Below are 25,430 nucleotides of genomic sequence, written 5' to 3' on the forward strand. Positions count from 1 at the left end.
GGGCAGGAAAGTGAATGTATATGCAGTTGTGAAGCAGGGAAGTCTGCATGGTTGGTAAGCTCCCCCAGTGTCCCATGTGCACTTCACTGCCCCCTCTGCTTCACCCCCCATATGCTTCATATGTCTTTAGTCTCCCAAGAATGTTGGTTTAATTTTTGGATATATAGGTAAGGTCTAATTTTTGTTTATTTATGTTTTTGGCAGCATAAAATGGTAACGTAATAATAAAATACTTAATATAGAGAATTCTTGAGGTAAATTCCCATTTTTGAAATCCTGTAAGATACAGTATGATACATACACCCACACCCCCTCCTCTGTTAATCGGTGGCACCAAACCTAAGAGTTGGGCTTGGACTGAGCCTTACTCCACAGACAGAGCAGGAGACTTGTATCTGAATTGCGGTTCAATTTTAATTAATAAATCTTGCTCCATAATGTTGCAAAAGAAATAAAAACTGCTTAAACATGTCTTACATATGTAAATTTTTTAGGAAAGCTGGCAGTTAAGGAGAGGCAGAAATGAAATTGGAGAAATGGATTATGACGAGGAACTCTATGTGGCTGGAAATATGGTGATCTGGAGCAAAGGGAGTAAAAGCCAGGCATTGGCTCTTTACAAGGCCTTTACCGTTGATAGTCCTGTTCAACAGGTGAGTTGATTTGAATTTTAGTATTTGATTGATTATTTAGTGTTTTTTTTTTTAAACAATGCTTTTATCCTAATTTTAACAGAAATAATAAAAACAATATATAATGATCTCAGTAGCTAGATATATGTTTTAACATGTAGTGAAGATAATGGTAGGGAAATAAACATTTCAGTTATTTTCTATATCATCATTTTTTTGCACTGTTCTTTGTCAATTTCATGGTAATGTTTAAACACTTGAGTAATTTAATTAGTTATTGCCGAGAAAATTCATGACTTAAATTTAAGGGTATAAGAATATATTAGCACATGATTATATTTGGTTGCAAAGTGTTGAATAAATAAAAATCAAGTTCATAGTGAAAATAGAGAGTACGGGAAAGGAAAAAAAAATCTAATTTGCTGTCATTGCACATGCTTGGGTTGCTGGCTTGATCCCCAGTAGGGGGCATGCAGGAGGCAGCTAATGAAAGTTTCTCATCATTGATGTTTCTATCTACCTCTTCCTTTCTGAAGTCAATGAAAATATATTTATATATGTATTTATATTTCATAAATTTATATATAAATTTATATGTATATTTATTTATATGTAAACTACATGTATTTCTAACTGATTATAAAAAAAAGAATAGAAACAAATAAAAATTAGTAATTAAAGGGACAGAATTAAGCATTTGCTCTGCCTTTTTAGGAAGCCTTGCAGTTCATCTCCAGTTAATAAAGGAAAACCCTTATTTAAAGTAGAATTCCAGCTAATAAATATAGAAGGACTGGTAGAATTTGAAAATCGCTATTCTGTGTAACCTCTTACTCCAGTGTAACCTCTGATTCAGACAAGGATTGTAAATGGGATAGTAATGCCATTGCGTGAAAGGTGTTAGCATGGCACCAAGGTGTCACCCAAAGTGAAGAAATAAATGCATCTCTACTTTGAAGCTGCATGTTGTTCTCCACCTCCACAACCTGGTGGGTTACCATCACTGATAGGGGACAGAGGACTCCTTTATACCTACAGCTGTAATGTGGCATGGAGACATGATGTCATCTACTCAGTTTTCTTCCCCCAAATATTTGATATGAATATGTAGACCTAACTTCCAGTTATAGGAAGTATGGGGCCTAGAGGATCAGTTTGTAAAATGAGATGAGGAATGGGTGGAGGTATAGATGAAACAAGAACCACCAGAAATTGAGAATTATTGAAGCTGGCTGTTGGAGATTTATTATGTTACTCTGTTTCCTTTGTATATATTTGAAATTTTCTATAATAAAGACTTAAAGAAAAAACCACTATGAGATACAATTAGACAAATCCAGAATATGGGATAGTCTACATTCTGGTCTCCTTAAAGAGTTAGTCATGGAGAGAAACCAAGATGGCAGCATAGGTAAACACTGGAGTTTACTGCCTCGAACAACCACTTCAAAAATACAACTAAAAGACGGAATGGACACCATCCAGAACCACAGGAAGGTTGGCTGAGTGGAAATTGTACAACTAGAAGGGAGAAGGAAAGAGAAAAGCATACCGAGACTCAGAGGAGACGCAGTATGGCAGTAAAATACTATGGTGCGGAGGTGCATGCGGAGCGGGCTGGCGGCTGAGGGCATGGTTGTCGTTTTCAATCAGGAGGTAGTCTCAGGCTCTGAGCTCCGGTTCCAGGCAAGTCTCTAGGGACCCAGACTCATACGGGAGAAGCGGGACTGTCTGGCATAGGTCAGAACTCGAGGGCAGCTTTCTCTCCGAGGTGCTTGCAGCGATTACCAGGACATTGAGAAGCAGAGCCTCTGAGGGCTGGACTGAGAGCAGCCATAACTGCTAGCCCCACCCTGTTGATCCCGTGGGACCCGCCCCGCCTAAGCCCTGCAGGGAAGATTTTGCTGTATAGCATCAGGCAAAGGCTAGATTAGCACCTCCCTAGAGATCCAGGAGCCAGGAAACCCAGAGGTCAGAGTGGAACCATCCAGTTTGCAGCTCCGTGGAACCATAAAGGACACACTCAGGGGGCAGACTCAGTGAGCACCAAAGCCCCATTGAAGCAAGTCTTGCCCCAGAGGAGTGTGTCCAGCACAGAAGTTCTCCCACTGCAGACACAGCTGATACTCACAGCCAATTGGCCTGGAGGTCAATTCCTCCCAGTGATAACTACAACAATCAAGGCTTAACTACAACAAGACTGTGCACAAAGACCACAAGGGGGTGCACCAAGAGTGTCCTCCTCAGGTAATTGGGGAGGCTGAACCACTGGGCCCTAGTGGACACTCAAAACAGAAAACCACTTTATCAACACAGGGAAGCATAAAAATGCGGAGACAAAGAAGAAGGACACAAATGACAGAAATGGAGGAAAGCAAACTACTGGATATAGAGTTCAAAACCACACTTTTAAGGTTTTTCAAGAATTTTCTAGAAACTGCCGATAAACTTAATGAGATCTATAAGAAATCTAATGAGACCCTCGAGGTTGTGATAAAGGACCAACTAGAAATTAAGCATACACTGACTGAAATAAAGAATATTATACAGACTCCCAACAGCAGACTCTCTAGCCTTGATTGCAAGAATCACGTCCACGATTTGAAATATGAAGAAGCAAAAAACATCCAACCAGAAAAGCAAAATGAAAAAAGAATCCAAAAATACGAAGATAGTGTAAGGAGCCTCTGGGACACCTTCAAGCGTACCAAAATCCGAATTATAGGGGTGCCAGAAGAAGAGAGAGAGCAAGATATTGAAAACCTATTTGAAGAAATAATGACAGAAAACTTCCTCTACCTGGTGAAAGAAATAGACTTACAAGTCCAGGAAGCGCAGAGAAGCCCAAACAAAAGGAATCCAAAGAGGACCACACCAAGACACATCATAATTAAAATGCCAAGAGCAAAATACAAAGAGAGAATCTTAAAAGCGGCAAGAGAAAGACAGTCAGTTACCTACAAGGGAGTGCCCATACGACTGTCAGCTGATTTCTCAACAGAAACTTTGCAGGCCAGAAGGGAGTGGCAAGAAATATTCAAAGTGATGAATGCCAAGAACCTACAACCAAGATTACTTTATCCAGCAAAGCTATCATTCAGAATTGAAGGTCAGATAAAGAGCTTCACAGATAAGGAAAAGCTAAAGGAGTTCATCACCACCAAACCAGTATTATATGAAATGCTGAAAGGTATCCTTTAAGAAGAGGAAGAAGAAGAAAAAGGTAAAGATACAAATTTTGAACACCAAATACACATCTATCAACAAGTGAATCTGAAAATCAAGTGACTAATCTGATGACCAGAATGAACTGGTGATTATAATAGAATCAGGGGCATAGAAAGGGAGTGGACTGGCTATTCTTGGGGGGCAAAGGGGTGAGGGGGATGTGGGAAGAGACTGGACAAAAATCGCACACCTCTGGATGAGGACAGTGGATGGGGAGTGAGGGAAGTGGGTGGGGTGGGAACAGGGTAGAGGGGAGTTATGTTGGGAAAAAAGAGGAACAAAAGTAATAATCTGAACAATAAAGGTTTAATTAATAAAAAAAAGAACAGTAGTAGAAAGCAAAAAAAAAAAAAAAAAGAGGCATGGAGGGGGAAAAAGGTGGGGCCTATTGTAGGTTAAAAGAGACTAAAGGACATCACCAAATGCAATATATTTTGCACCATTTTGAATGAACTTTGATTGAGTCCTGGTTCTAGAAAATTGTCTTAAAAAAACATTTTGGGGAAAATTTGAAAAAGTTGCAAATGGACTGAATATTAGGTGATGTTAGAAAAATTTTTTCTTAGGCAAGATGATGGTTTTGTGGTGTATAGGAGAGAATATTTATTTTGGGGAAATGCATGATGAAGTCATGATGTGGGGGATTTTCAGGTAGTCATCATCCCCCAGTCAAATCCCTCACATGCACATAAGCAGATATGGCATATTGGTAACCACTGTTAGATTTATTTGTTTATTTTTAAAACATTTTTTATTGATTTTAGGGAGGAAGGGAGAGGGAGAGAGAGAGAGAGAAACATCAGTAACATCAATGGTAAGAAGAGAATCATTGATCGGCTGCCTCCTGCATGCCCACTACTGGGGACTGAGCCCGCAACCTGGGTATGTGACCTGGACTGGAATCAAACCCAGGACCAGTCCGCAGGCCGATGCTCTATCCACTGGCCCAAACCGGCTAGGCCTTAACAACTGTTAGATTTAGATGAAACAGGTGTTCACTGTATTATTTCAACTTTTCTTACTGAATATTTTTAGAATAAAAAGTTTTTGGGTGGGGGAGAATATATCTATAGCAGTTGAATTAATTATTGGGCTATTGACAAGAGATTTCAAGACTTTTTGACTAATGTTAAATTCCTTAGTGGTAAGCACTGCAATCTTGGTACCTGGACATTGCTTTTTTGTGTTTTCCCCCATTAACTGTTTCCTGATGAACATTGTACCCTTCTAACAATATACTGGGAATGATAAACTGAATTATTCCTAAACTTGAGGGCATGTGTAAAAGCATTTCTGTCCAGGAGTGTTGAAGCCAGTGACCATTTTTTTAAAAATATATTTTTATTGATTTCAGAGAGGAAGGGAGAGAGATAGAAAGATAGAAACATCAATGATGAGAGAGAATCATTGATCGGCTGCCTCCTGCACGCCCCCTACTGGGGATTGATCCCGGAACCTGGGCATGTGCCCTTGACTGGAATCGAACCTGGGACCCTTCAGTCTACAGGCTAATGCTCTATCCACTGAGCCAAACCAGCAAGGGCCCCAGTGACCATTTTGATGATATTTCCGCCCCCCCTGCCCCCCCGTAACCATATGGTTAGTGTAGTTGTGAAAGTGGCATGATGATATCCAACAAGGGTTTTTTTTTAATATGTATTTTTATTTTCCAGAGAGGAAGGGAGAGGGAGAGAGAGATAGAAACATCAATGATGAGAGAGAATCATTGATTGGCTGCCTCCCGGGGATCGAGGCTGCAACTCAAACATATGCCCTGACCTGGAATCAAACTGTGACCTCCTGGTTCATTGGTCGATGCTTAACCACAGAGCCATGCTGGCCGGGCTCAAACTCATTCTTTGCTTCTATGTTTCCATCTTAAATTCTCCAAAGGATGATTGCATGTTTACTAGATTCCATGGATGTGCAGTTAGATGAATTGTCTCTTTTGTCTCCGTTATCTTAAGACTGCTTGTAAATAGAACGATAAGATTTTTAATTTCAGTCCTTTTGGTCTGGAAAACATATTGTTCTTTAGTCTTCTTACTATATGCGGGAAGATATTTTATATTTTGGTTAGGAATCAATACCAGGTGTATGTGACTCAGATTTAGTTAAACAAATAAACAGATAACTAAAATGCTATATGCAGATGAATTAAAATGCCACATAATACCTGTGTGTCCACAGTGTGGTGAGAGTCAGGGGACTGGCTCTGAAGGAAGGATTTCTCAAAGAAGTTGCTGATTGAACTGGAAGTTGGTAAAAGAAGGGCATTCTAGGCAGAGCGAATCAGCCAAACTATTTATGGAAAAACATGATGTTTTTAAGTTCAGAATGGATGTACACAAGGTTTGGGTGTGGAGAGATGCTTGCAGGTGCTGAGTGGATCCAAACTGAAGGGCCTTGTTTGTACCTGGGAACTTGAAATTTAAACTGTACACAGAAGGAGCCTGTCAAGGATGTTAAAATGGAAAGTACATCTTCAGTTCTGTATTTTGAGAAGATAGGACTTTGGTGGCAATGTGTAGGATGTGTAGGATTGGCTGGAGAGTAGAGAGACTGTTGTCAAGGATACTGTTCTATGATAGTTCAGGGGAAAAAGATTGGCTCTGAAGAGAGAAGACAGAAATGAGAGACAGAGCTGAGGGAATGTGTAAGTCCTGAGACATCAGGAGTAAGGGAGAGTATGAAAATACTGTTGGGGTGGGGTGGGGATGGGAGTGGCCCGGAAGAGATTAATGCGGGGAAAGGAGGACCTATGTAATACTTTCAACAATATAGATTTAAAAAATAAAAATAAAATAAAATACTATCTGCTTTTAGAGACTGGGAGGATGGGATTTCATAAAAGGAAGCTGAGTCAATAATAGGTACAGCGTAGATTTGGGACATTTCAGGTGGGAGTGCAGCTCTAATGCCGGTTTTTCCTAAATTCAACAACCACAGATCAGACAATTCAATTTAAAACTGGACAGAGGGCTTGAACGGACATTTCTCTAAAGATATGTAAATGGCCAATGAGCACATGAAACAGTGCTCAGCATGTTTAATCATTAGGCAAATGCAAATCAAAACCACAGTGCGATACCATGTCATACCTACTGAGATGACTGATTTATTAAACAATGAAAAAAATAAGTGAGGATGTTGAAACTGGAACCCTGTGATTACTGGTGGAAAAGTAAAAAATGCCACTGTGGGAAACCATTTGCTGTTTCTCAAAATATTAAACCTAGGCAGGGTGGAGGGGATGAATGGGGGATAGAAAGGGACATCTATAATAATTTCAACAATAAATTTCAAGATAAATTAGGGGGGGGGAGTTAAACCTAGAATCACCATATGATCCAACAATCCCCCTTTTGATTATATATACACAAAAGACAAAAGCATCGATCAGATGCTCAAACCTCAGAGGGAAGGTAGGGGAGGGTGGGAGTAAGGGATCGAGGTCAACCAAAGGACTTGTATACATGCATATAAGCATAACCAATGGACACAGACCCAGGGGAGTGAGGTCATGAATGGGAGTAGGGTCGGGGCAATGGGGGGATAATGACATATGTAATTCCTTAATAAAAAAAAATGTTGAAATAAAAGGAAAAGATTTGAAAGTGGGGACTCAGTCGAACACCAGTGTTCATAGCAGCATTATTCACAATAGTTGAAATTGGAAACAACCCCAGTGTGTATGGAGAGATGACTGGATATACAATATGTGGTATATGCCTACAATGAAATATTTAGCCTTTAAAATGAAGGAAATTCTGAGATGTGCTACCACATGGATGAACCTTGAGGATGTTATACCCAACATAACATAAATACTGTATAATTCCACCTTCATGGGGTACTTTGCTTTGAATAGGTAAATTCATAAGGACAGAAAATATAATAGAAGCTGAGGGAGGGAGAAAGGGGGAGTTGTTGAATTGGCAGTTTCTGTTTGGGATAATGGAAAAGTTCTGGAAATGGATAGCATTGAGGTTACACAACTTTATGAATGAATGTATTTAATGGTACTGAATTTGTACACCACGAAATGGTTAAAATGGTAAATTTTACATTATGTATATTTAACCACAATTAAAAAACCCATAAAATACCATTAAATAATTTCAAGTAAGTGATTGTTAGGCATGCTAGTGAAAGTTGAATGGCATTTCCTAGTTTATGTTTTGCAAGATGAAAGGGAAAGTTTAGTTTTTCTAAAGATATTTTTCTGACTGTCTAAGAATGATAAGATCATTAAGAAACCTGTAGGTTATGAATAGCTCTTCTGGTAATCTTTAGTTTTATAAAGGACATAAGGTCAATACAGGTTGAGCCACGGTTTGAGGTCACTTTTGTGGCAAGGCTTCTAGCTAGTTGATTTTTAAATTTTTGTCTACTCTTTTCTTAAAATTTATTTACACACATACTTTATCTTATAATATTTATCATTCATTTGTTTAATTTTATTTTACCTTTTTTAGTTCCCATGGTGCATGTGTTGAGCTGGTGAGAAGGTAGTATATAGCTATATGTCATTATTATTTATTTATTTATTTTTAAAATCTTTCCTTTTGAAAGTATTATATATGTCCCCCCTTTTTTATTGTCCCCTTCTAGCTCACCACAATTCTTATTTAGATATGATTTGTTAATAGGCTATTATTTAGATGCAATTCTTAGATAAGCATTTTGTTTTAATTTTAGGCATTTATCATATCACAGGGTAAGTCTGAAAAAGCCTACAATAAGTTTCTTTTTGGAATTTTATTGAACTTTTTGATTCCAAATGTATACCTCTTTTTTTGTTGTTCAAAACCAAATGAATAATGGTGGTTTTGTCTAAGCATTTTTATATTATTCATTAAAGGAAGAGTCCACATCTCTTTCCGTAGAAGGTGCTGTGGAGACTGTGGAAATGACAACAAAGAGCCTCAAATCTCGTGGAGAAAGTGCTTTGGAGACTGGAAATGACAACAGAGGATTTAGAAGATCACTAAAGTCATTTAGGTGTTTTGATATTCCTTTCATTTTCCAGCATTGTGATTACTTAATTTTTAAAATGTTTTAATTGATTTCAGGGACAGGAAGGGAGAGGGAGAGAGATAGAAATATCCTTGATGAGAGAGAATCATCAGTTGGCTGCCTCCTGCACACTCCCTCCTGGGAATAAAACCAGAAACCTGGGCATGTGCCCTGGTCAGGAATTGAACCATGACCTCTTGGTTCATGGATTGATGCTCAACCACTGAGCCACACCTGCTGGGCCAGCATTGTGATTTTTTTTTCATATTCTTAGATCAACTGAATATGAAAATGGAACTTGAATTGCTTTAATTGAATTTTTTTATTGTTTAAAGCAGCGGTTCTCAACCTGTGGGTCGTGAGCCCTTTAGGGGTCGAATGACCCTTTCACAGGGGTCGCCTAATACCATGGGAAAACACATATATAATTACATATTGTTTTTGGGATTAATCACTATGCTTTAATTATATTTAATTTGTAACAGTGAAAGTGGGGGTCAACATAACATGAGGAACTATATTAAAGGGTCGCGGCATTAGGAAGGTTGAGTTTAACACTGGTTTAAAGTATTACATATGTCTCCTTCTCCCCTCATCGACCCCTCCTTGATCACTCCCACCCCCCTAATTACAAGGAGGCATGATTTAAAAAATCAATATCTGTTTCTTCTTCTCGGGATTGGGATTATTTACTGAATTCAGACCACCACCAGAAGGTTGAGTCTCACCTTTTGAACAGATCTTTATGTCTGAATCTTTTGGAAAGTTTCTCAGATGAAGGATGAAGACTTGTCACAGAATCTTAGTCTGGATTCTTCTACACTTCTCTCACATACCTGCAATCTTTTTCCTACTTCACTGGGTCTCTGAGGAGCCTAAATGGAATACTCTGATGGGAGAAGGAATTCATTCACTTGTTGACGCCCCTTGTTCAGTTGGCAAGGTAAATACTGTGTGTAGAGTGAAAACTTCCAGGAGTGCTCAGGTGACTCAGACGTTGGCCTTAAGAACCCAGAGCATTGTTTGCAAAACCTAGAATTGTTTGAAGATACTGGCTATGTAAGGGCTTGTGAGTCATCTTTGTCCTAAGATCAGTAGGAAGTCAGGAAACATGGTAAACACTGGGGGTGACCCGAAGAGCATTTCATGTTGACAGGCTGACTGCCTGCACTGTGGTGGAAGGTCTATAACAATACCTGCTATGCTGTAACAATACCTACATTCTAGTAGTGCTTACAGTTCAGAGAACTGCAGTTTAGCTACATAAATTGTCAACCAGGCCAGGGAACCATGACCCCCATTAGTGATGAGAAAACCTGTCAGTGTGTTTCCAAGACCCTGACGCTTGGTTCGCTGTGGGCTCTCTGCTGCACTTGTGCTGTTGCCTTCGGTGTCTGTCAGGTTCCTGGTGGATCTACGTTTAAATGGTGCTAACACTGCACTCTCACAGCCTGGCCAGCACTCTGTTTAACACTGAATTCTAAAGGTCACACACTTGGGTATTGTGACCGTTGATAATAAATAAAATTGAATGGAATAAAAATACCAACATCTGAGTTAATATTACAGAACGTTTTCTAATTTTTGTGATCTTCCTTGAGATAAAGAAGTTGTATTCTGAGACATGGCACTTTTAATTTTTTTTTTTATTTCTCTTAGGACAAATCATTACTATCGTGAAAACTGTTTTATAATGAAATGATTTCCAACCCTAATCATGGGCTCTGGTATTTTTTACATATTTTATTTAGTTTTAAAACTTCACAGTGAATTAACTGGTATTTCCCCATTTTCTGGAAGAAAATATTGAGGCTCTAGAGATGGTTTGTTCAAGATCAACAGCCAATAGGTAATGGAAGAGAACCGAGATCACAGTGTTTTTACAGTAGTTTCACCTGCACAACATCTGTCTAGCAAAAGTAGTTGAGGTTGCACTTACAATACTGGGCACAGGAAAGTCCAGAAATAGAATAAAGGGGCTCTGGATTTGATTATCTTTTTTCTCATAAGTGTTTTTAAATGGGAAAGTTCTATTGATGATTGCTAACTGTTGGGGGTAAATATTGGAATACCTTCCTAGTTATTTGTATTTTATATGTTCTTGTTGTTGTAGGGACTTAAAAATGGAGTTTTACTTAGATCATTACTGCAAAGATTACACAATGCTTTTCAGAACAACTGAAGAAGTATGCACACTTGATCAAGGTAAGCAACTGTGTCATTAAAGGTTTTGTGAACAGTATGGTGACATTTGCTTGTATTTCGATTATGTTTGGACTCTATGTTATAAACTCGCTTCTAAACAACATCAAGTACAGGCCAGCTGATGGGGTGTCAGGTCCTGTCACTTGTCTTGTACTCTCGTTCTTGAGGTCCCTTCCTTCCTCTCAGCCTCTCTCTCGCATTCTGTGTGTGTGTGCGTGTCTCTGTCTGTGCCACTGACCTGTTGTTCTGTCTGGAAGCTGAGTCCACACCCTTTTCCTTACCACTTTAGCAAGTCTTGGTTTTGGTATGTTCTCCACTTTGTTCTGAGAGTGTTTTGATCTGAGAAAAGATACGGCATATCGTGCTACTTTATTGTAACTTCTAGACATAAGCTGTCAAGTGCCTTGAGTGGGATAGATTTCCACCTTGACATTCCTGATACAACGATTCTAGTGTGAAGCCATCAAGGTTAGCAGCAAGAGTACTAAGCCCCATTGACTTCGGGGCCTCCTGATCCCATGTGTGCTCTGTGACCTGTCAACCTCTAGTATCGCCAGGTCCCTAAGCATTCTCTACGGGCAGACCGAAGGATCTTTTGAAAATGTCAATATGATCATGTCTCTTCTGAAAACTGCCAGTGGTCTCCTATGGCCTTTAGAAATGAGTCCCAAATACTTAGCGTGTCCGTCCAGGCCGACCATGATCCGACCTTAGCTCCTATTGCAGTCTTGTCTCTCCCTCACCCCTTTTCTGTGGTCACACTTTGAGATCCTCATTGGCATCACACTCTGCCAGCCCAGCTTAGAGCTGTGCCATGCCCTGTATCCCGACGTCTCCCTCTGGAGTCGGTGGAAGGCTGGTGTACTTTCCGGCATCTCCCATCTTTCCCCTGTCTTGCTCTCTGCTCCCATTGTTTTTTGTTTTTGTTTTCGTGTTTGGTGTTGTTGTTGTTTTGCAATACCATGAAATGCTACAACCTTGTCCACCCTCAGGAGTTTTAAGGATCTCATTCAGTGTGGAAGCTGAGAATTATAAGCAGCAGAATAGTGATGCAGCTAACAGTAGGGACTTGTCTTTCTCACAAAAGAACAAGTCCACAGGTAGGTGGATCCAATATTGAATTCAGCTGCTCAGTGATGTCAGGGTAAGCTCCCAGCATCAACGAGAGGAAAAAAATCCTCTCCTCGCTGTTGTGCTTTATATCAGGGAGGAACTTAGTGTCTCAGAAATCAACTATGAGACTCTTGCGTGAACCCTTGGGCAGAACGGGCCAAATTGCAAGGGACATGGGGCAGTTTAGTGTCAAAGTGCTCCCGAAGGAGGTGCCTCAGCCCAGGAGGAGGTGGTGAGGGGAAGGGCAGTGGGGACGTGTCAGATGGAGAGCTTCCTGTTTCTACTGTGATCACTGAGGGCCCCGTACATTTCTTCTGTGTGGACCTGTGGAGGACAGGTGTCCCGAGATTCAGCGATGACTGTTTCACAACAGTTGCCTAGTGTTTTGAAGTACACTGTCTCATAGGGTCCATATTATCCACATAGAACTGGTTAAACATATATGTTTTCATTGATCTCAGAGAGAGGAAGGGAAGGGGAACAGAGAGAGCAGGGGGGTGGAGGTGGGGGCGGTGAGGAGGCTGGGGAAGGGGAGAGAGAAACATCAGTGATGAGAGAGCATCATCCGTCTCATAGCCCCTAGCGCGCAACCCCAGTATGGGCCCTGACTGGGAATGAAACGGGGATCTCTTGGTTCCGGGGTCCACGATCAAGCACTGAGCCACGCCAGTCGGGCAGCCACATATCAATTTAAAATGAAACTTTTTTTAATTCAAATTTAGTAAAACTTAAAATTCACTGAGACATTTAGGTTTCTCCTGTTGGATACCTGAGGAGTGTTGGCTTGGTGTATTGACCAGCTAGCTGGTTTTCCTTGAAAGCAAATATGAAATGAAAGAAAGGAAATGTGTCTCCCCTCAGAGCAAGAGTACTGCTCACATGAGAACGATGAGCTTTGGATGAGTGGGCCACAGCACTGAATGGATCCCTCTTGCACAGCGTGCCTCCTTTTGAAATACTCACCAGTGGCATTCCTTTGTCCTTTTCTGCTTAGAATTTTCTGACATGGTGGTTTTCATTTTAATTATAGATTGTTCCCGTGGTGGTGGTGTCAGTGAACTATGGCCCCTCGGGTAGAACCAGGGCTGTGTACCTTGTTTCCATACCGTCCTGTTCCAGTGGAACCATTTCCTCTCCCTAAGCTGAGTTTGACTGGTGAGTTAAATTCTGGGCTCATGGAGGAAGGGAAATGATTCAGGAAGTGTTTAGTGGAGGGAGTTGTTTTGAGTTACTCCTGTTGCAACCAAAGCAACAGGAGTAACTTGCTATCCCTAGTGATTTTAAGTATGGTTGAGAGCTAGTCTACTGGTTGTTTCTGGCCAAATAGCAAATGCATCTAAACAGCGAGGGAAGTAGAATGCCCCCCATTAAGTAATTTTTCCTTTCCTGAGACCATTTCAAGATACAAATTGGCACTTGGGAAAGTTTAGAAAGATATGATTGAGTCTGGCCAGTGCTGCACGGTGGTCGAGCGTCCGCCTGTGAAGCAGGCAGGAGTGCACAGTTGGTTTGATTCCGGGTCAGGGCACAGGCCCGGTTGCAGCCTGGATCACCGATAGGGGTCGTGAAGGAGGAAACCGATCCATGCTTCTCTCTCATGGTTTACGTTCCTGTCTCGCCCTTTCTCCCTCCCTGAAATCAATCAAAGTGTATTTTTTAAAAATATATACTGAGTCTAGCCCCGGCTGATGGGGCTCATTGGATGGGCATCTCCCCTTGCACTGAAAGGTTTCCGGATCAGTTCCCAGGGAGGGCATGTGGCAGGGTTTTGCGGTCAGTTCCATGTCGGGGTGGGCACGAGGCGGCTGGTGCACCTCTCATCTGTGTTCTCTGCCTCTCCCTTTCTCTCTCTACTGTCTATGTCTATATATTGGAGGTATGATCCTTGTGTCAACCAGAACCTATACATGAAGCAAAATGAGAAGAAACTGTCACTTCTGGTAGTTTCACTGCTGACAGTTCACCAGTGTGAACATTCTGGTGTATATATTTCCAGATTTTATTTCCCCATTTTATCAGTGTATACGTAGTTATCAGAGGAAATTAAATGTTTCAAAACTTATTTTAAAACTGTATTATACAGTGAGCACCTTCCATGTCAGCATATATGTGTACGTGTGTGTGTGTACGTGTGTGTGTGTGTGTGTGTGTGGAATTATGTATATGTACGTGAGAAGACATGGTCTACACGTGTTTTTAATAAACAACCTTATTTATTCAAAAGGAGTATTTAACTTAATGGGAAATAGTCTACATAAATAGGTAGGTACTTTTAGAAATTATCCTTATTTACTATTATAAATGTACAGTTGGGATGTATTCCTCTGAATTATTTAAGATAATCGCCTAGAACTCTTCTGACAGCACGAGGGAAGGCTTCCAGCGCAGCCAGTAGCTGGCTCCATAATGGCTTCAGGTACTGCCTCGAGCCAGGCCTGGCCAGGGCAGGGCCTCTCGTTGGACCAGGCTCTGGCCCCTGAGCAGGCCCTTCCTCTGCCTCCGGAGAGCTCTGGAGCTCTGGGCGTGGACCTGGAGCAGGAGAAAGAGACACATTGACTCACACTCCTGGCTTTCCTGTGACTTAGTGCAGACAGGAAAGATGCCACCGCCTTTAAGGGAACTCCAGCCCATGAGCCTGCCCTCCCCCGATGATCTGCCCAGATGATCATTCCGCCTCACCTTGTTGAGTTGCCTCGGTGGGCTCAAGGTGCTGCAGCGCCAACCATAGATTTTGGGTGTGGCCCACCAGGTTTGGGCAGGGGAATTGACGGGCACCAAGGCCTGCTCTACCTTGAAGCAGGCGGAAGGAAGGGGCTGCCCCAAACCCTGGACGTGGTCCAGCCAGGTCCCCACCATCGCAGCAAAGGCCCTGGGGAGAGGCAGGTGGGCAGCAGATTCTGAGTCCTGCTCTTTCCTTCCAGTCTGCCCTCCCATGGTACACTTGTTTAGATATGAGCTTCTGTGCAGGTCTCCCATGACCACCCATGGGAGAGCACCATGGTAACCCCGGCCCTTGTGTGGCTGTCATGGTTGTAGCAGTTGTGGGATCCAGCAGGTTTAACACGGAGTCTGTGTGAGACTCTTCTTCCCACTGGCAGCTCACCTAAAGGTCCAGTGCACTGCCCACCCCCACCCTCCAGGCCCTGGGCATCTGGACTGAGGACTGAGACAGGCTTGTGAGCACCCTGCTCACCACAGGCCTGTTCTGAGCCTGGCCACTGTGGTCAGGGGAGATGGATATGGAGAGGGGCAGGCAGAGCGGGGTGGGTCTGTGGGGGGGAGGGGACTGTGAGGGACCAATCAGCACAGCGTCCCCTCTGGGTCTACAAGGCCCGGGACCCCACCCACTGTCGTCTTTGACTCCTATCCTCCTGGAATAGAAGACTCCAGAGCCCAGGCCTTTCTTGGGAATCAGATGATGTATAAGATTAGGGTTCTGCCAGGCACTCTCCATCCCCCACCCACCACAGTCCCCACGATGCTGACTCTGAGGGCCCTCCTTCTGGACCCGGAGACCACTCACTTTATGACTTGGTCCTGTGATGTGTCAGCCCGGTCATTCTAAACAGGTGTGCATCCAGATGGAAAAATCACTCTGATGGCATCAGCCCTGGTGGATGGTGGACACGAGCTGCAAATGATGGTGAGCGTGACTGCTGGACCCAATGCCCAGAACTGAGGCCCAGGGATTGTGTCTGCTTCATTCCTTGAGTCAGGCTAAGTGTCTCCAAAAGTGCGTGCACATTGTCGAGTAAAGAAACTCCAACCAGGAGCATGCCATACATCTGAGTGGGCCTGGGCCCCTGCTCTCCCCAGAAATCCCCAGTGTGGTTACACCAAGGACCAGGACCGGCTAGGTGAAATCTCACACTGCTTAACAGGTCGCTTTGCATGTGCTTTTCCAACCTCTGATGCCACAGGCCGCTGATGGGTGTGTCAGAGTTCTTTCCGTGGGACAGAGTGAAAGAATTGCCAACAACAACTGCCGCACATCCAGCTACCCTGTCTGCAGAGCCAGGGAGAAGGTGAGACCTGCCATGGCTTGTCCCCACAGCAGTGCTATGAGGTTCCCCCCCCCCCAGCAACCCACTTTTCAGAGGAGCATCCTGAGACTCGGGAAGATGTGGTGACATTTTCATGCCTCACAGCTAGCAGTGGGCAGAGTCACGAGTGTATGCTCACCGAGATAGAAGCTCGTCCAGGAACCGTTGGGCTCTGCAGAAGGCCAGCGTGGAGACGTGGGGGTGATTCCCCCTGGGAAAGCTGGTACCGTGGCCATGGCAAGATGAGGGACAGGACACAGTTCACACGACATTTCTCTCTCTGATATTGCTACAAATATGTGAGGAGCTTGTCTTTACCGTCCCATGTAGCTGGACGGGGGCGGGGGGTCCTCATTTCTTTGTCTTGGGGCAGTGGGACACTAGGGAGAGTCCTGGGAGGGTATCTGTGGAGTCCCCAGATTGGAGTGTGGGTTCTGGGCACTGCCAGGTTGTGTTGGGGTTTTGGGTGTAGAGACCCTCGAGGCCAGCTCTCACCTCAGACAGGCACTGGTCTGTGTCGTCAGCCTGGTGCACCTGCACCCTGACCCCGTAGGTGGTGTAGTCGGGTCCATGGGCCAGCACCTCAATGATGTCCTCCTTGGAGCTCTGCAAAGACAGAGTGGGTACTGAGCCAGGAGGCATCAGGAACCTTCCACCCAATCTGTGGTCCTGTGTCATGGCAGACCTAGCCTATGAGGACAGTGAGGATGTTTCTGGCAGCCCTGCTGAGCTTGCAACAATTGATTTGTGTCAAGGTGTAGCCACAGTGAAAGCCTGAATGACTGAGGAAAACTCTGTCCTTGTTGGGATGATATGGAGTTGGGTCAGGCCACAGCTCCTGAGCTGGCCGCACTGCAATGGTTTGTCGTCCTCTGTGAGGTGATAGGTTGCAGAGAAAAGTATTCAAGGCCTTTATCCCTTCCTACACCCCTAACCCCCACCCCCGCTTCCCCCTCCCCTTTTTTTTCAATACACAGCACTATCAAGTGGGATGATGTGTATAGCTTGGAGAAGGTCTGCAAGGACAGTCGGGCTGGGGCTGGTCCACAGGATACTTTGGGCAGGGATTTCATCAGTTGAAAGGAGCATGAGGCAAAGAGAGCAACAGATGCTTTCTCTCTGATCCCAAGAAGCACAGGAAGAAAGACTGCTTTTCTCCCCTACCAGGGAGCTGGTCAGGAGGATTGAAGGTGCAGATCACTTTGGGAGTGGGCCTGTGAGAACTTGAGGCCCCAGATTTGAGTCTGACTTCTGGTCCCACCCCAGTCACCTCAGAGTCCTAGGTGTGGGCCAGCTCTCACCTCAGTTTGGCACTGGATGGTTTTCCTGTCCTGACGCACTTGTCCTTTGTACCCGTTGAGGGCATAAGTGAACCTGTCAGCCAGCTCCTCGACGTGCCCTTGTTGGAGCTCTGCAAAGACAGAGCCCGCTACCGGGCCAGGAGGCATGAGGGGCCCGGGCATTACCAGTGGGGAAGATGCCCACCACCCATTCTGCTCCCCAGATCAGGCAGAGAGGGGCATCTGCAAAGACCTCCAGGCAGGGAGTGAAGTTGATGACCCCTTGAGCACCCCTGCGATTTAATAAGTGGGTAGCAGAGCTCTGACCCCAGCACTCGGCTTCCCTTCCTGTGAGCCATGACCTGGGCAGTGAACATGACACACCCTCCAACACCCTCCAGGCTTCTGACACTTACCAACCTGCTCCTTAGCCCAGGTTGAGCATCCCTCATCCCCCGCTTTCTTCACCTCACCATCCCGGACACACACACACACACACACAAACACACACACACACACACCTGGGATGAGGGGTAAGAGGTGTGGGCTCCCCAGGTATGACCCCCAGTTGGCGCACAAGTGTGAGCTGAAAGGGCCTGCCCTTGGTTACCTGTGTGTGCCTCGTGCCAGAGGGCGAGGGGTATCAGTGGTGGCGCTTGCGCCTGTTTCCCCAGCAACAGAAACATCTCTTGCCCTGGACTTTCTTCTTCGCAGAGTGTCGGAAGAACGGGAAGCAACAGAGAGACATCCTGGTCTCCTGACCTTCTCCACTCAAGTGAGCTGGAAAGGAAGTTGTCTCTAGAAGAGGCATGGGTAAACTTTTTGACTTGAGGGCCACAATGGGTTCTTGGCAGGCTGTAAGATAAGCATGGATAGAGTGTTTGTGTGAACTAATGTAAATTCAAAGTAAACATCATTAAATAATAGGGTGCGGTCTTTTTTTTTTTTTTTTTTAGTTTTATTATTTCGAAAGGGCCAAATCCAGCCCGCGGGCCATAGTTTTCCCATGGCTGTCCCAGGTGCTGGGACTTGGAGTGTCCCATGGGGTAGTGGCTGTTGTGGTCGGGAAGGGCTCATTCCAAGGGTGAACTTGGGCTTGTCAGGTATTTAAAACGCTTGGAGGATTGGGGTTCCCCTGGGCCTTGCTCTGTGGGGGCAGCCAAGGAGTCACTTTCCCAAAGGGTGGGACTTGGCCAGCCCCTGGTTCCTGGGAGAAACCAGGAGAGTGGAGAGGCTCGATCAAGTCGCCACCTGGGACCAAGAGCCCCAGTGAGAGACCAGTAGCCCCCGTGTGGGCTCCTTCCCTGTGCGGGGCTGGTCCCCTGTCATTGTGGGGCAGGTTGCATGTGCTCCCTGGACCTGGAGGAGTGTTGGCTGCTGAGCTGACAGGAGGCAGCTGGGGACAGAGTTCCCGCCAGACCCCAGCAGGGCCCCCTGTCTATTAAGCCAGGAAGTGAGGGGTCCTGCTTCTCTGGGGCTTGTGTCTCAAGCCAGGGGACAAGACGGATCTGTAGTCCCCAGAAAGTTAACTACCTGGTCAAATAGGGTGTATGTGTGGGGGGGTGTGAGCAGGGGAGGTTGGAGAATCGAGCTGAGGGAAGGGAATGGGCATGGGCAGAGCTTATTCCAGGCCTAGGAATATGTGTCTAGGAGGGTAGTCACCACGTGAGCCCATATACAACTTGGTGTTTATTTAGCAGTGGCTTCAGTGCAAGGATTATGATTAAATTGTGGTTGGTTGGTTGGGTGGGTGGTTGGGTGGGTGGGTGGGAGGTTGGTTGGTTTGGTCTCAGAAGAAATAAGAGGTAGAGACAATTGTCAGTCTTTACTTAGAGCCCAGCAGTGGCCTGACTGGGTCTTGGCTGGTAGGGCCTGTCCTTCTCAGGATGAATTTGGAAGTATTCTGAGAGAGATGGCAGCACTTCTCCCACCTGTGAGCTGAGGCTGGTTTCCTTGCTGCCTAGCAGCTGGCTGTCCGAGGGGCTTAGTGGTAGGAATGATTCACACACAGCTCCCTTCCTCACTGGGGAGAATAGGTGACATGTGGCTCTCAGTCCTTGCACTAAACTAATGTCAGGTTGGGGCAGACCCTACATGGAAGTATTTCAGCTTCACAAACCATTTGAGTGAGTTAAATAACAATTCTTATGTTTTTTTAATTTTTAAGGCAGAAAATACAGCCACATTTTAATTTGATGTTTACAGGAGTTGATTTTTACACCCCCAAAATTGGCTTCAGCTGAAGTTTTCCATACCTGGGAAGTTACTTGTTGAATTTTAATAAAAGTGACATATGGTGCTCAACACATCTGTATTTTCTGAGCCTTTTCACACCAATACAAAGAATATGCAATTGATGTTTTAAAAAGATAATGCTAAATTTACTAATTTGGGTTATAGTACAGTTACTAAGAAATGTTTAATAGTATCTACCAAAATGTTATAGGATAAGGTTTATAGAGGTTGTATATTTTTAAAATGAGTAGTATTATAAAACTGTGTTTACATTTTTGTGAAGTTTTGTACCACAAAGTTTAAAACAAGGAAAAGTTTATTATTGCTGAGATATTTAGGAACATTGTAGAAATCTGAACCTACAATTATTTTTTGAAGCCTTTGAAGAAACCTTATTTAAGAGGTCTAATTTTACCCTCATCCTATAGATGCAGCTAGGAGACCCAGAAAGGGTAAGTGAAATCCCCAAGACCACAAGCTATTAATAGCAGAGATCAAATGAGAACCCAGGGCAAGTGCTCATTCTATTTTTCCTGTCAGCCTCTGTAGACCCAGTTGAGGTTAGAACCATAGAGCTGTGACTTAGGAGATCTGAATTCTTTAAAAATCTTTTCTGTATACATATGTTTCTCTTAGGCGTCTTGATAGTATTATTTAATTACTAGAGTCCCAGTGCATGAATTGGTGCACATTGAAAGGAAATTAATTAGAAGAAATATTGTAAGATCACTATTTGCCCTTTCTCAATAATAGAAGTGTATACCAAATTCACGATCAACAATGACAGATGGAAACACATGCAACTGGCGCCAGAGAGATAGATAGATAGATAGATAGATAGATAGATATAGATGTAGATATAGATATAGATATAGATATAGATATAGATATAGTTATAGATATAGATATATAGATATTTGCTTACTTAGACCTGCTTTCTGATTAGGTAAACTTTTTCCAGCTTGGTGAAGTGCCCCAATTTCTTTTTCAGGATATTGACAGCAAAACAGCATAAATACCAAAATGAAAGCAGATTATTATTGTGCATCATGCAGAGATAACAAAGGGAGAAATATTTAACTATAACCCCGTTTGACTATATTCCCTGCAGTGAGAAAACCTGAAGTCATGTTCAGGCTCTACCATTTCTTGCTTCTTTTCAGTTGGGTCAATTTTTAAAACATTCTAAATCTTCATTTTCTGGCTAATGAAATGAAAACAGGATTCTACCGAGTCTCCTCTCTACCTATTCCGGGACTTCAGTGAGGATCAAATGAGATGAGGCACATGAAAACACTTCAAAGACATTTGGTTAAAGTGTAAAATGTTTGCACCTGGCTATAAAGCAAGTGGGTGAAGAAACTCCAAGGAGGCTAGTCGCTAGGGAGAGGAAGCCTGGCATTACTATGTGACATCATTACCTGGTGCCCACAGCCACCATTTCTGTGCTGGGCTGGCCTGTGGGCTTTGTGCCATGGGTTCGTGGCCGGGCCTGTGTCCCACTTGGGAAAAGCGGAGTGTTGCTTGTGGACTCTGGGTGCGCAGTGCCCTGCCTCTGTAAAGGGCCAGTTCAGGTCACAGCAGCTCCAGTATTGAACGTCTGCCCCTGGTGGTCAGTGCTCTTCATAGCGAGTGGTCAGGTGGTGGAATCCTTAGCACATTAGCCTTTTATATATATGGATTTGCAATAAGAACGGCAAAAACCGTTTTTAAAAAAGTTACTGTGGCTCATGTCTGAAGTTTATCAAATCTGAAACTTTACTGTAGATATCAGCCTTCCAATGAGGAATTCTTCAAATACAGCCTGAGCTGTGGACCCTGAGGCATCCTACCTAGGAGCCTCTCTTCAGGGTTGCTGACCCGCCCCATCCCCTACCGTGCCTCCAACCCCTGCCCATTATTTTTTCCAAGCAGACCCAGCATCTCCAAAGCCCAGTGTTCTCATTCAGGAGCTGTTGGAGTGCAAGAATGCATTTTAAAGGATATTTCACAACGCAAAGCACTTTTTAAGCTTCTCAAAGATAAGTGGATGGTCACTGAACATGGATGCAAAATGCATTTTACACCAAAAAAAGTTACTTAAATGTGTTTTAGAAGATTTTTTTCATTATCAAAATAATATAGGATCATTAGAATTTTAAAAAGAATAGTATAAAGTAAAGGAAATCACTTCTTTCCACTATCCAAGGTTAACCACTGTCAACATTTCAAAGTATTTCCTTTTGTCTTTCGTACATTTATATATCTAGATACCTTTTTGAGGTGATACTATTAATTCATTTATATTAATATATGTTGTATTGACTTCAGAGAGGAAAGGAGAGGGAGAGAGAGAGGTAGTAGTAATATGAATGATGAGAACGAATCATTCATCACCTGCATCCTACATGCCCCCTACTAAGGATGGAGCCCCACGTACTCTGACAGGGACTCCATGTATGACCTCCTGGTTCATAGATCAAGGCTCAACCAGTGAGCACGCCTCCAGGGCAAGATGATACTATTTGTTATGTGTGTATCCTGATTTGTTTTCTCTTAGTTATGGTGTTTTCATTCCACTGCATCTATAACCACTTTTTCCCCGTTTATGAAGGCACTGTTTATTTTTCCCAGCTTTATTGAGAAATAATCAATATACACCACTGTATAAGTTGAAGGCAGACAAAAGGATGGTTTGATTTGCCTACATTGTGAAATGACTACCACAGTGAGTTCAGCTAACATGTACTGAAGATGTGACAAACCAAAATTGAAATCTCTAATGTAATTTGGGTTATTTTTTCTTCAAAGTCAAATCTACAATTGTTACTATTGCAAAAAAGAGCTTGTACTTGGAACTAAAGTGCAGGGTGTGGTGGGTCTGCAGGCTGGGGCTCTACTGCCCTGGCCCCTTGCACTTGAGCCCTGTGCCTATTCACATGCAGATCCTTTCTCCTTCCAGACTTCACATGAGGCTGGTGATGGATGTGCTGCCCCTGCTGGACGGGTTCCACAGTCTGTCTTCCCACCACGGAGTGTCAGAGGTGAGAGGCCCCTGTGTAAGGCTGTGGAGCATATGAAGTTCAGAGTCACTTGTGTCTCAGCAGCTCTGGGGGTGACCTCAGCATCAGCATGCGCAGAGCCTATGCTGGCCTCCAGGGTGTGCTCTGTGCGGGTCCAGCTCACCCACAGCTCCTCTCTCCCTGGATTTCAGCCACCTTCCTGGTCCTTCTGCTAGAAGCTCTGGTTCTCTCAGAACCTTACACTCCTCTCCACCCATGAGCTGTGTGGCAGCTTCATATAACAGGATGGTTATCAGGGAAAACTGGCAAGAGAAAAAGAAGAAAAATAATCAGGAGTCGCCACAATGCTTTGGAGTCCAGGGCCTGGCCAGGAGAGAAGGGGGAAGGGTCCAGGGCAGCCGCCACTCTGGCTCCAACAGGCCCCTGGTCCAGTCCTCTCTGAGTCATTCCCGTCCTGCGCACAGAGCAGTGCTAAGACTCACTGTCTTCAAGACAAATCAGCTCACCACCGTGCTGGTCACTGGTCAAGTTCTCAGTTCGCTCCCCACTCAGCCCACTGCTGCTCTCTCTGGAGTCTGCAGATAGTATTCTCTCTGAGACCACGGTTGTCATCATTGGGTGGACAGCTGGCCATTGGTCTGCTCCATCTCGGTGGCTCCAGAATGATGTGTTTTCTTCTTTGGAGAAGAAGAAAAAAGAGCAAGAGTATGGGTCTGGACAGAAAGTAGCCTTTCTGTAGAAATGCATGGACAGTGAGTTTTTTACTCTTAGTACTTTGAAGTGCTATGTGGATTGGCATGAGGTACTTTTGTTTTATTATTCTTTCTGGATGTTCTCCCTGAAGGTGACTGAGTTGGCTGGCTGCACAGGTAAAGGAACAAGAGGGTGAGTGTGCTGCCCTGGGTGCCAAGTAGCAAGGAGTTTGTGCTGTTCTGCATTTCTGAGCCTCTCTCACCATGTGAATCAGCTCTGGCCAGAGGCAAGGACAGCCATGAGTGGCTGCTCCAAGTCCATCCTGACTCCACTCGTCTGTCCCACCTCCACACGATTGAGCTGTGCTCATTGCCAGCTAAATCCACAAGCCAGGGGAGCCCTGGAGCCCTCAGTCACTGTGGGAGAGGATGAGCATTGGTGGCTCCCTGGCCCACATCATGGACCAAAAAGAGCAAGATTTTATGGGGTACAGACACTGAAAAGGCCTTCATGACAGCCCTACATTATTACCCTAATGATACAGGTTTGGATGGACAATTACAAACTCCCTACTTGACCATAGAGTAAAGTATGAAACCTTAATGAGTGACACTCCGTCTCTCATCTTCATTTCACCCCTTAAAATAGGGATGTGTTGATTTCATCCACCAGCATTACTTCTTCCATCTTGCATTCAAGTTGACAGGAAAATTGGAGCCATCTATGGAAGGAGAGAGCATATGAAGACAGGGTATTATTTTTACCTTAATTTTGAGCACCACTCTGTTGAGTACAAAGAAAAAAATTATTTATCTTTCCAGACCTTTAACAGAGCATAGGTATCTTTTCTACAGTTGAGATCTGCAGATGATTAAAAGGCACGTGCTTCCAACGACAATGCTGCCTTCCTTCATCCTTGTCCTTGGGAAGTGTCACCCTGGGCCCTGTACCCTGGTCCCAACCTTGACACCGAGAAGTGAATCTGCTCTGTCGACAGGACCCTGGCCCAGTGTTCCTGGAATGGCACAAAAGGCCCATCCTTGTCACTTGGTGGATGTGGTTTAATGAAGCAGAGGGTCACTGTGGGAGGATTGCACTACCTGCGTTGTGTTTTGTGAGATGGTTAAAAGGTTTGAAGCTCCTTTAAGAAACCAGGTGGCACAGTGAAGGAGCTGTTCCCCCCAGTGATCGCATTAGAGGTGGCTGAGACACAGCAGCTGTATTAAAAGCTGTGGAAGCTTCATGATGGGATGAGAACTTAGCTGTGTAGGTGACTGGTCTGGATGGTGGCCCTCAATCCCACTGACCACCAGTTCCTGTGGGCAATTCCTTATACTCAGCCCTGACCCCAATGGGACCTGCTGGACCAGATTCTCTGGGGCAAGACAACCAAATCTGGTTGTCGCCCCTTTTATTTTTTAACCTTTTAAAATTACAATTGTAGATTCCCATTATTTATAAGAGATAAGACAGAGGTGGCCCATGTAATCTGACCCGGTTTCCCTCAATAATATCTTATTAAAATCTCACAACCAGGATATTGACAGTGACCCAACCAGCCATGTAGAGCCCATAGAAAACAGCTCTACCCGATTCTCCCACACCCAGGACAGTGCCTTCTATTTTTATTTTTTTTTTGGTATATTGTTATCACAGTAATATATACACAATGAAATTTACCATTTTAAGTATTTTTCAGGGCACAGTCCAGTGGTGGTAAGTGGTCCTTAACACAACTTAACAATCATATTGTTGTGCTGCCCTTACCACCATTGGCTCCATCACTGTTCTCATCTTCTCCAACTGAAGCTCTGTCCCCACTAAACAGCAACTCTGCATCCACTCCCCCATTACTGGTGCCCTCCATCTTACCTCTATGACTCTGATGGCTCTAGGGACCTCATGTGAGTGGGATCACACACTATTTGTCCTTTTGTGACTGGCTTATTTCATTGAGCATCATGTCTTCAGGGTCCATCC

General features: G+C 44.1%; 1 long non-coding RNA gene across 1 annotated transcript; it reads left to right on the forward strand.

Moving 5' to 3' along the window:
* Positions 1-538: 538 nt before the first annotated feature.
* On the forward strand, positions 539-24,244 carry LOC308525855. The gene is made up of 8 exons (XR_013996487.1): positions 539-653; positions 8,725-8,864; positions 9,646-9,822; positions 10,993-11,084; positions 13,228-13,352; positions 15,767-15,840; positions 16,118-16,222; positions 22,697-24,244. It is a non-coding gene; the product is annotated as an uncharacterized lncRNA (long non-coding RNA).
* Positions 24,245-25,430: the final 1,186 nt, after the last annotated feature.

Source organism: Myotis nattereri (genome assembly GCF_964212035.1).
Source record: "Myotis nattereri genome assembly, chromosome: 10".
Classification (NCBI taxonomy): Eukaryota; Metazoa; Chordata; class Mammalia; order Chiroptera; family Vespertilionidae; genus Myotis; species Myotis nattereri.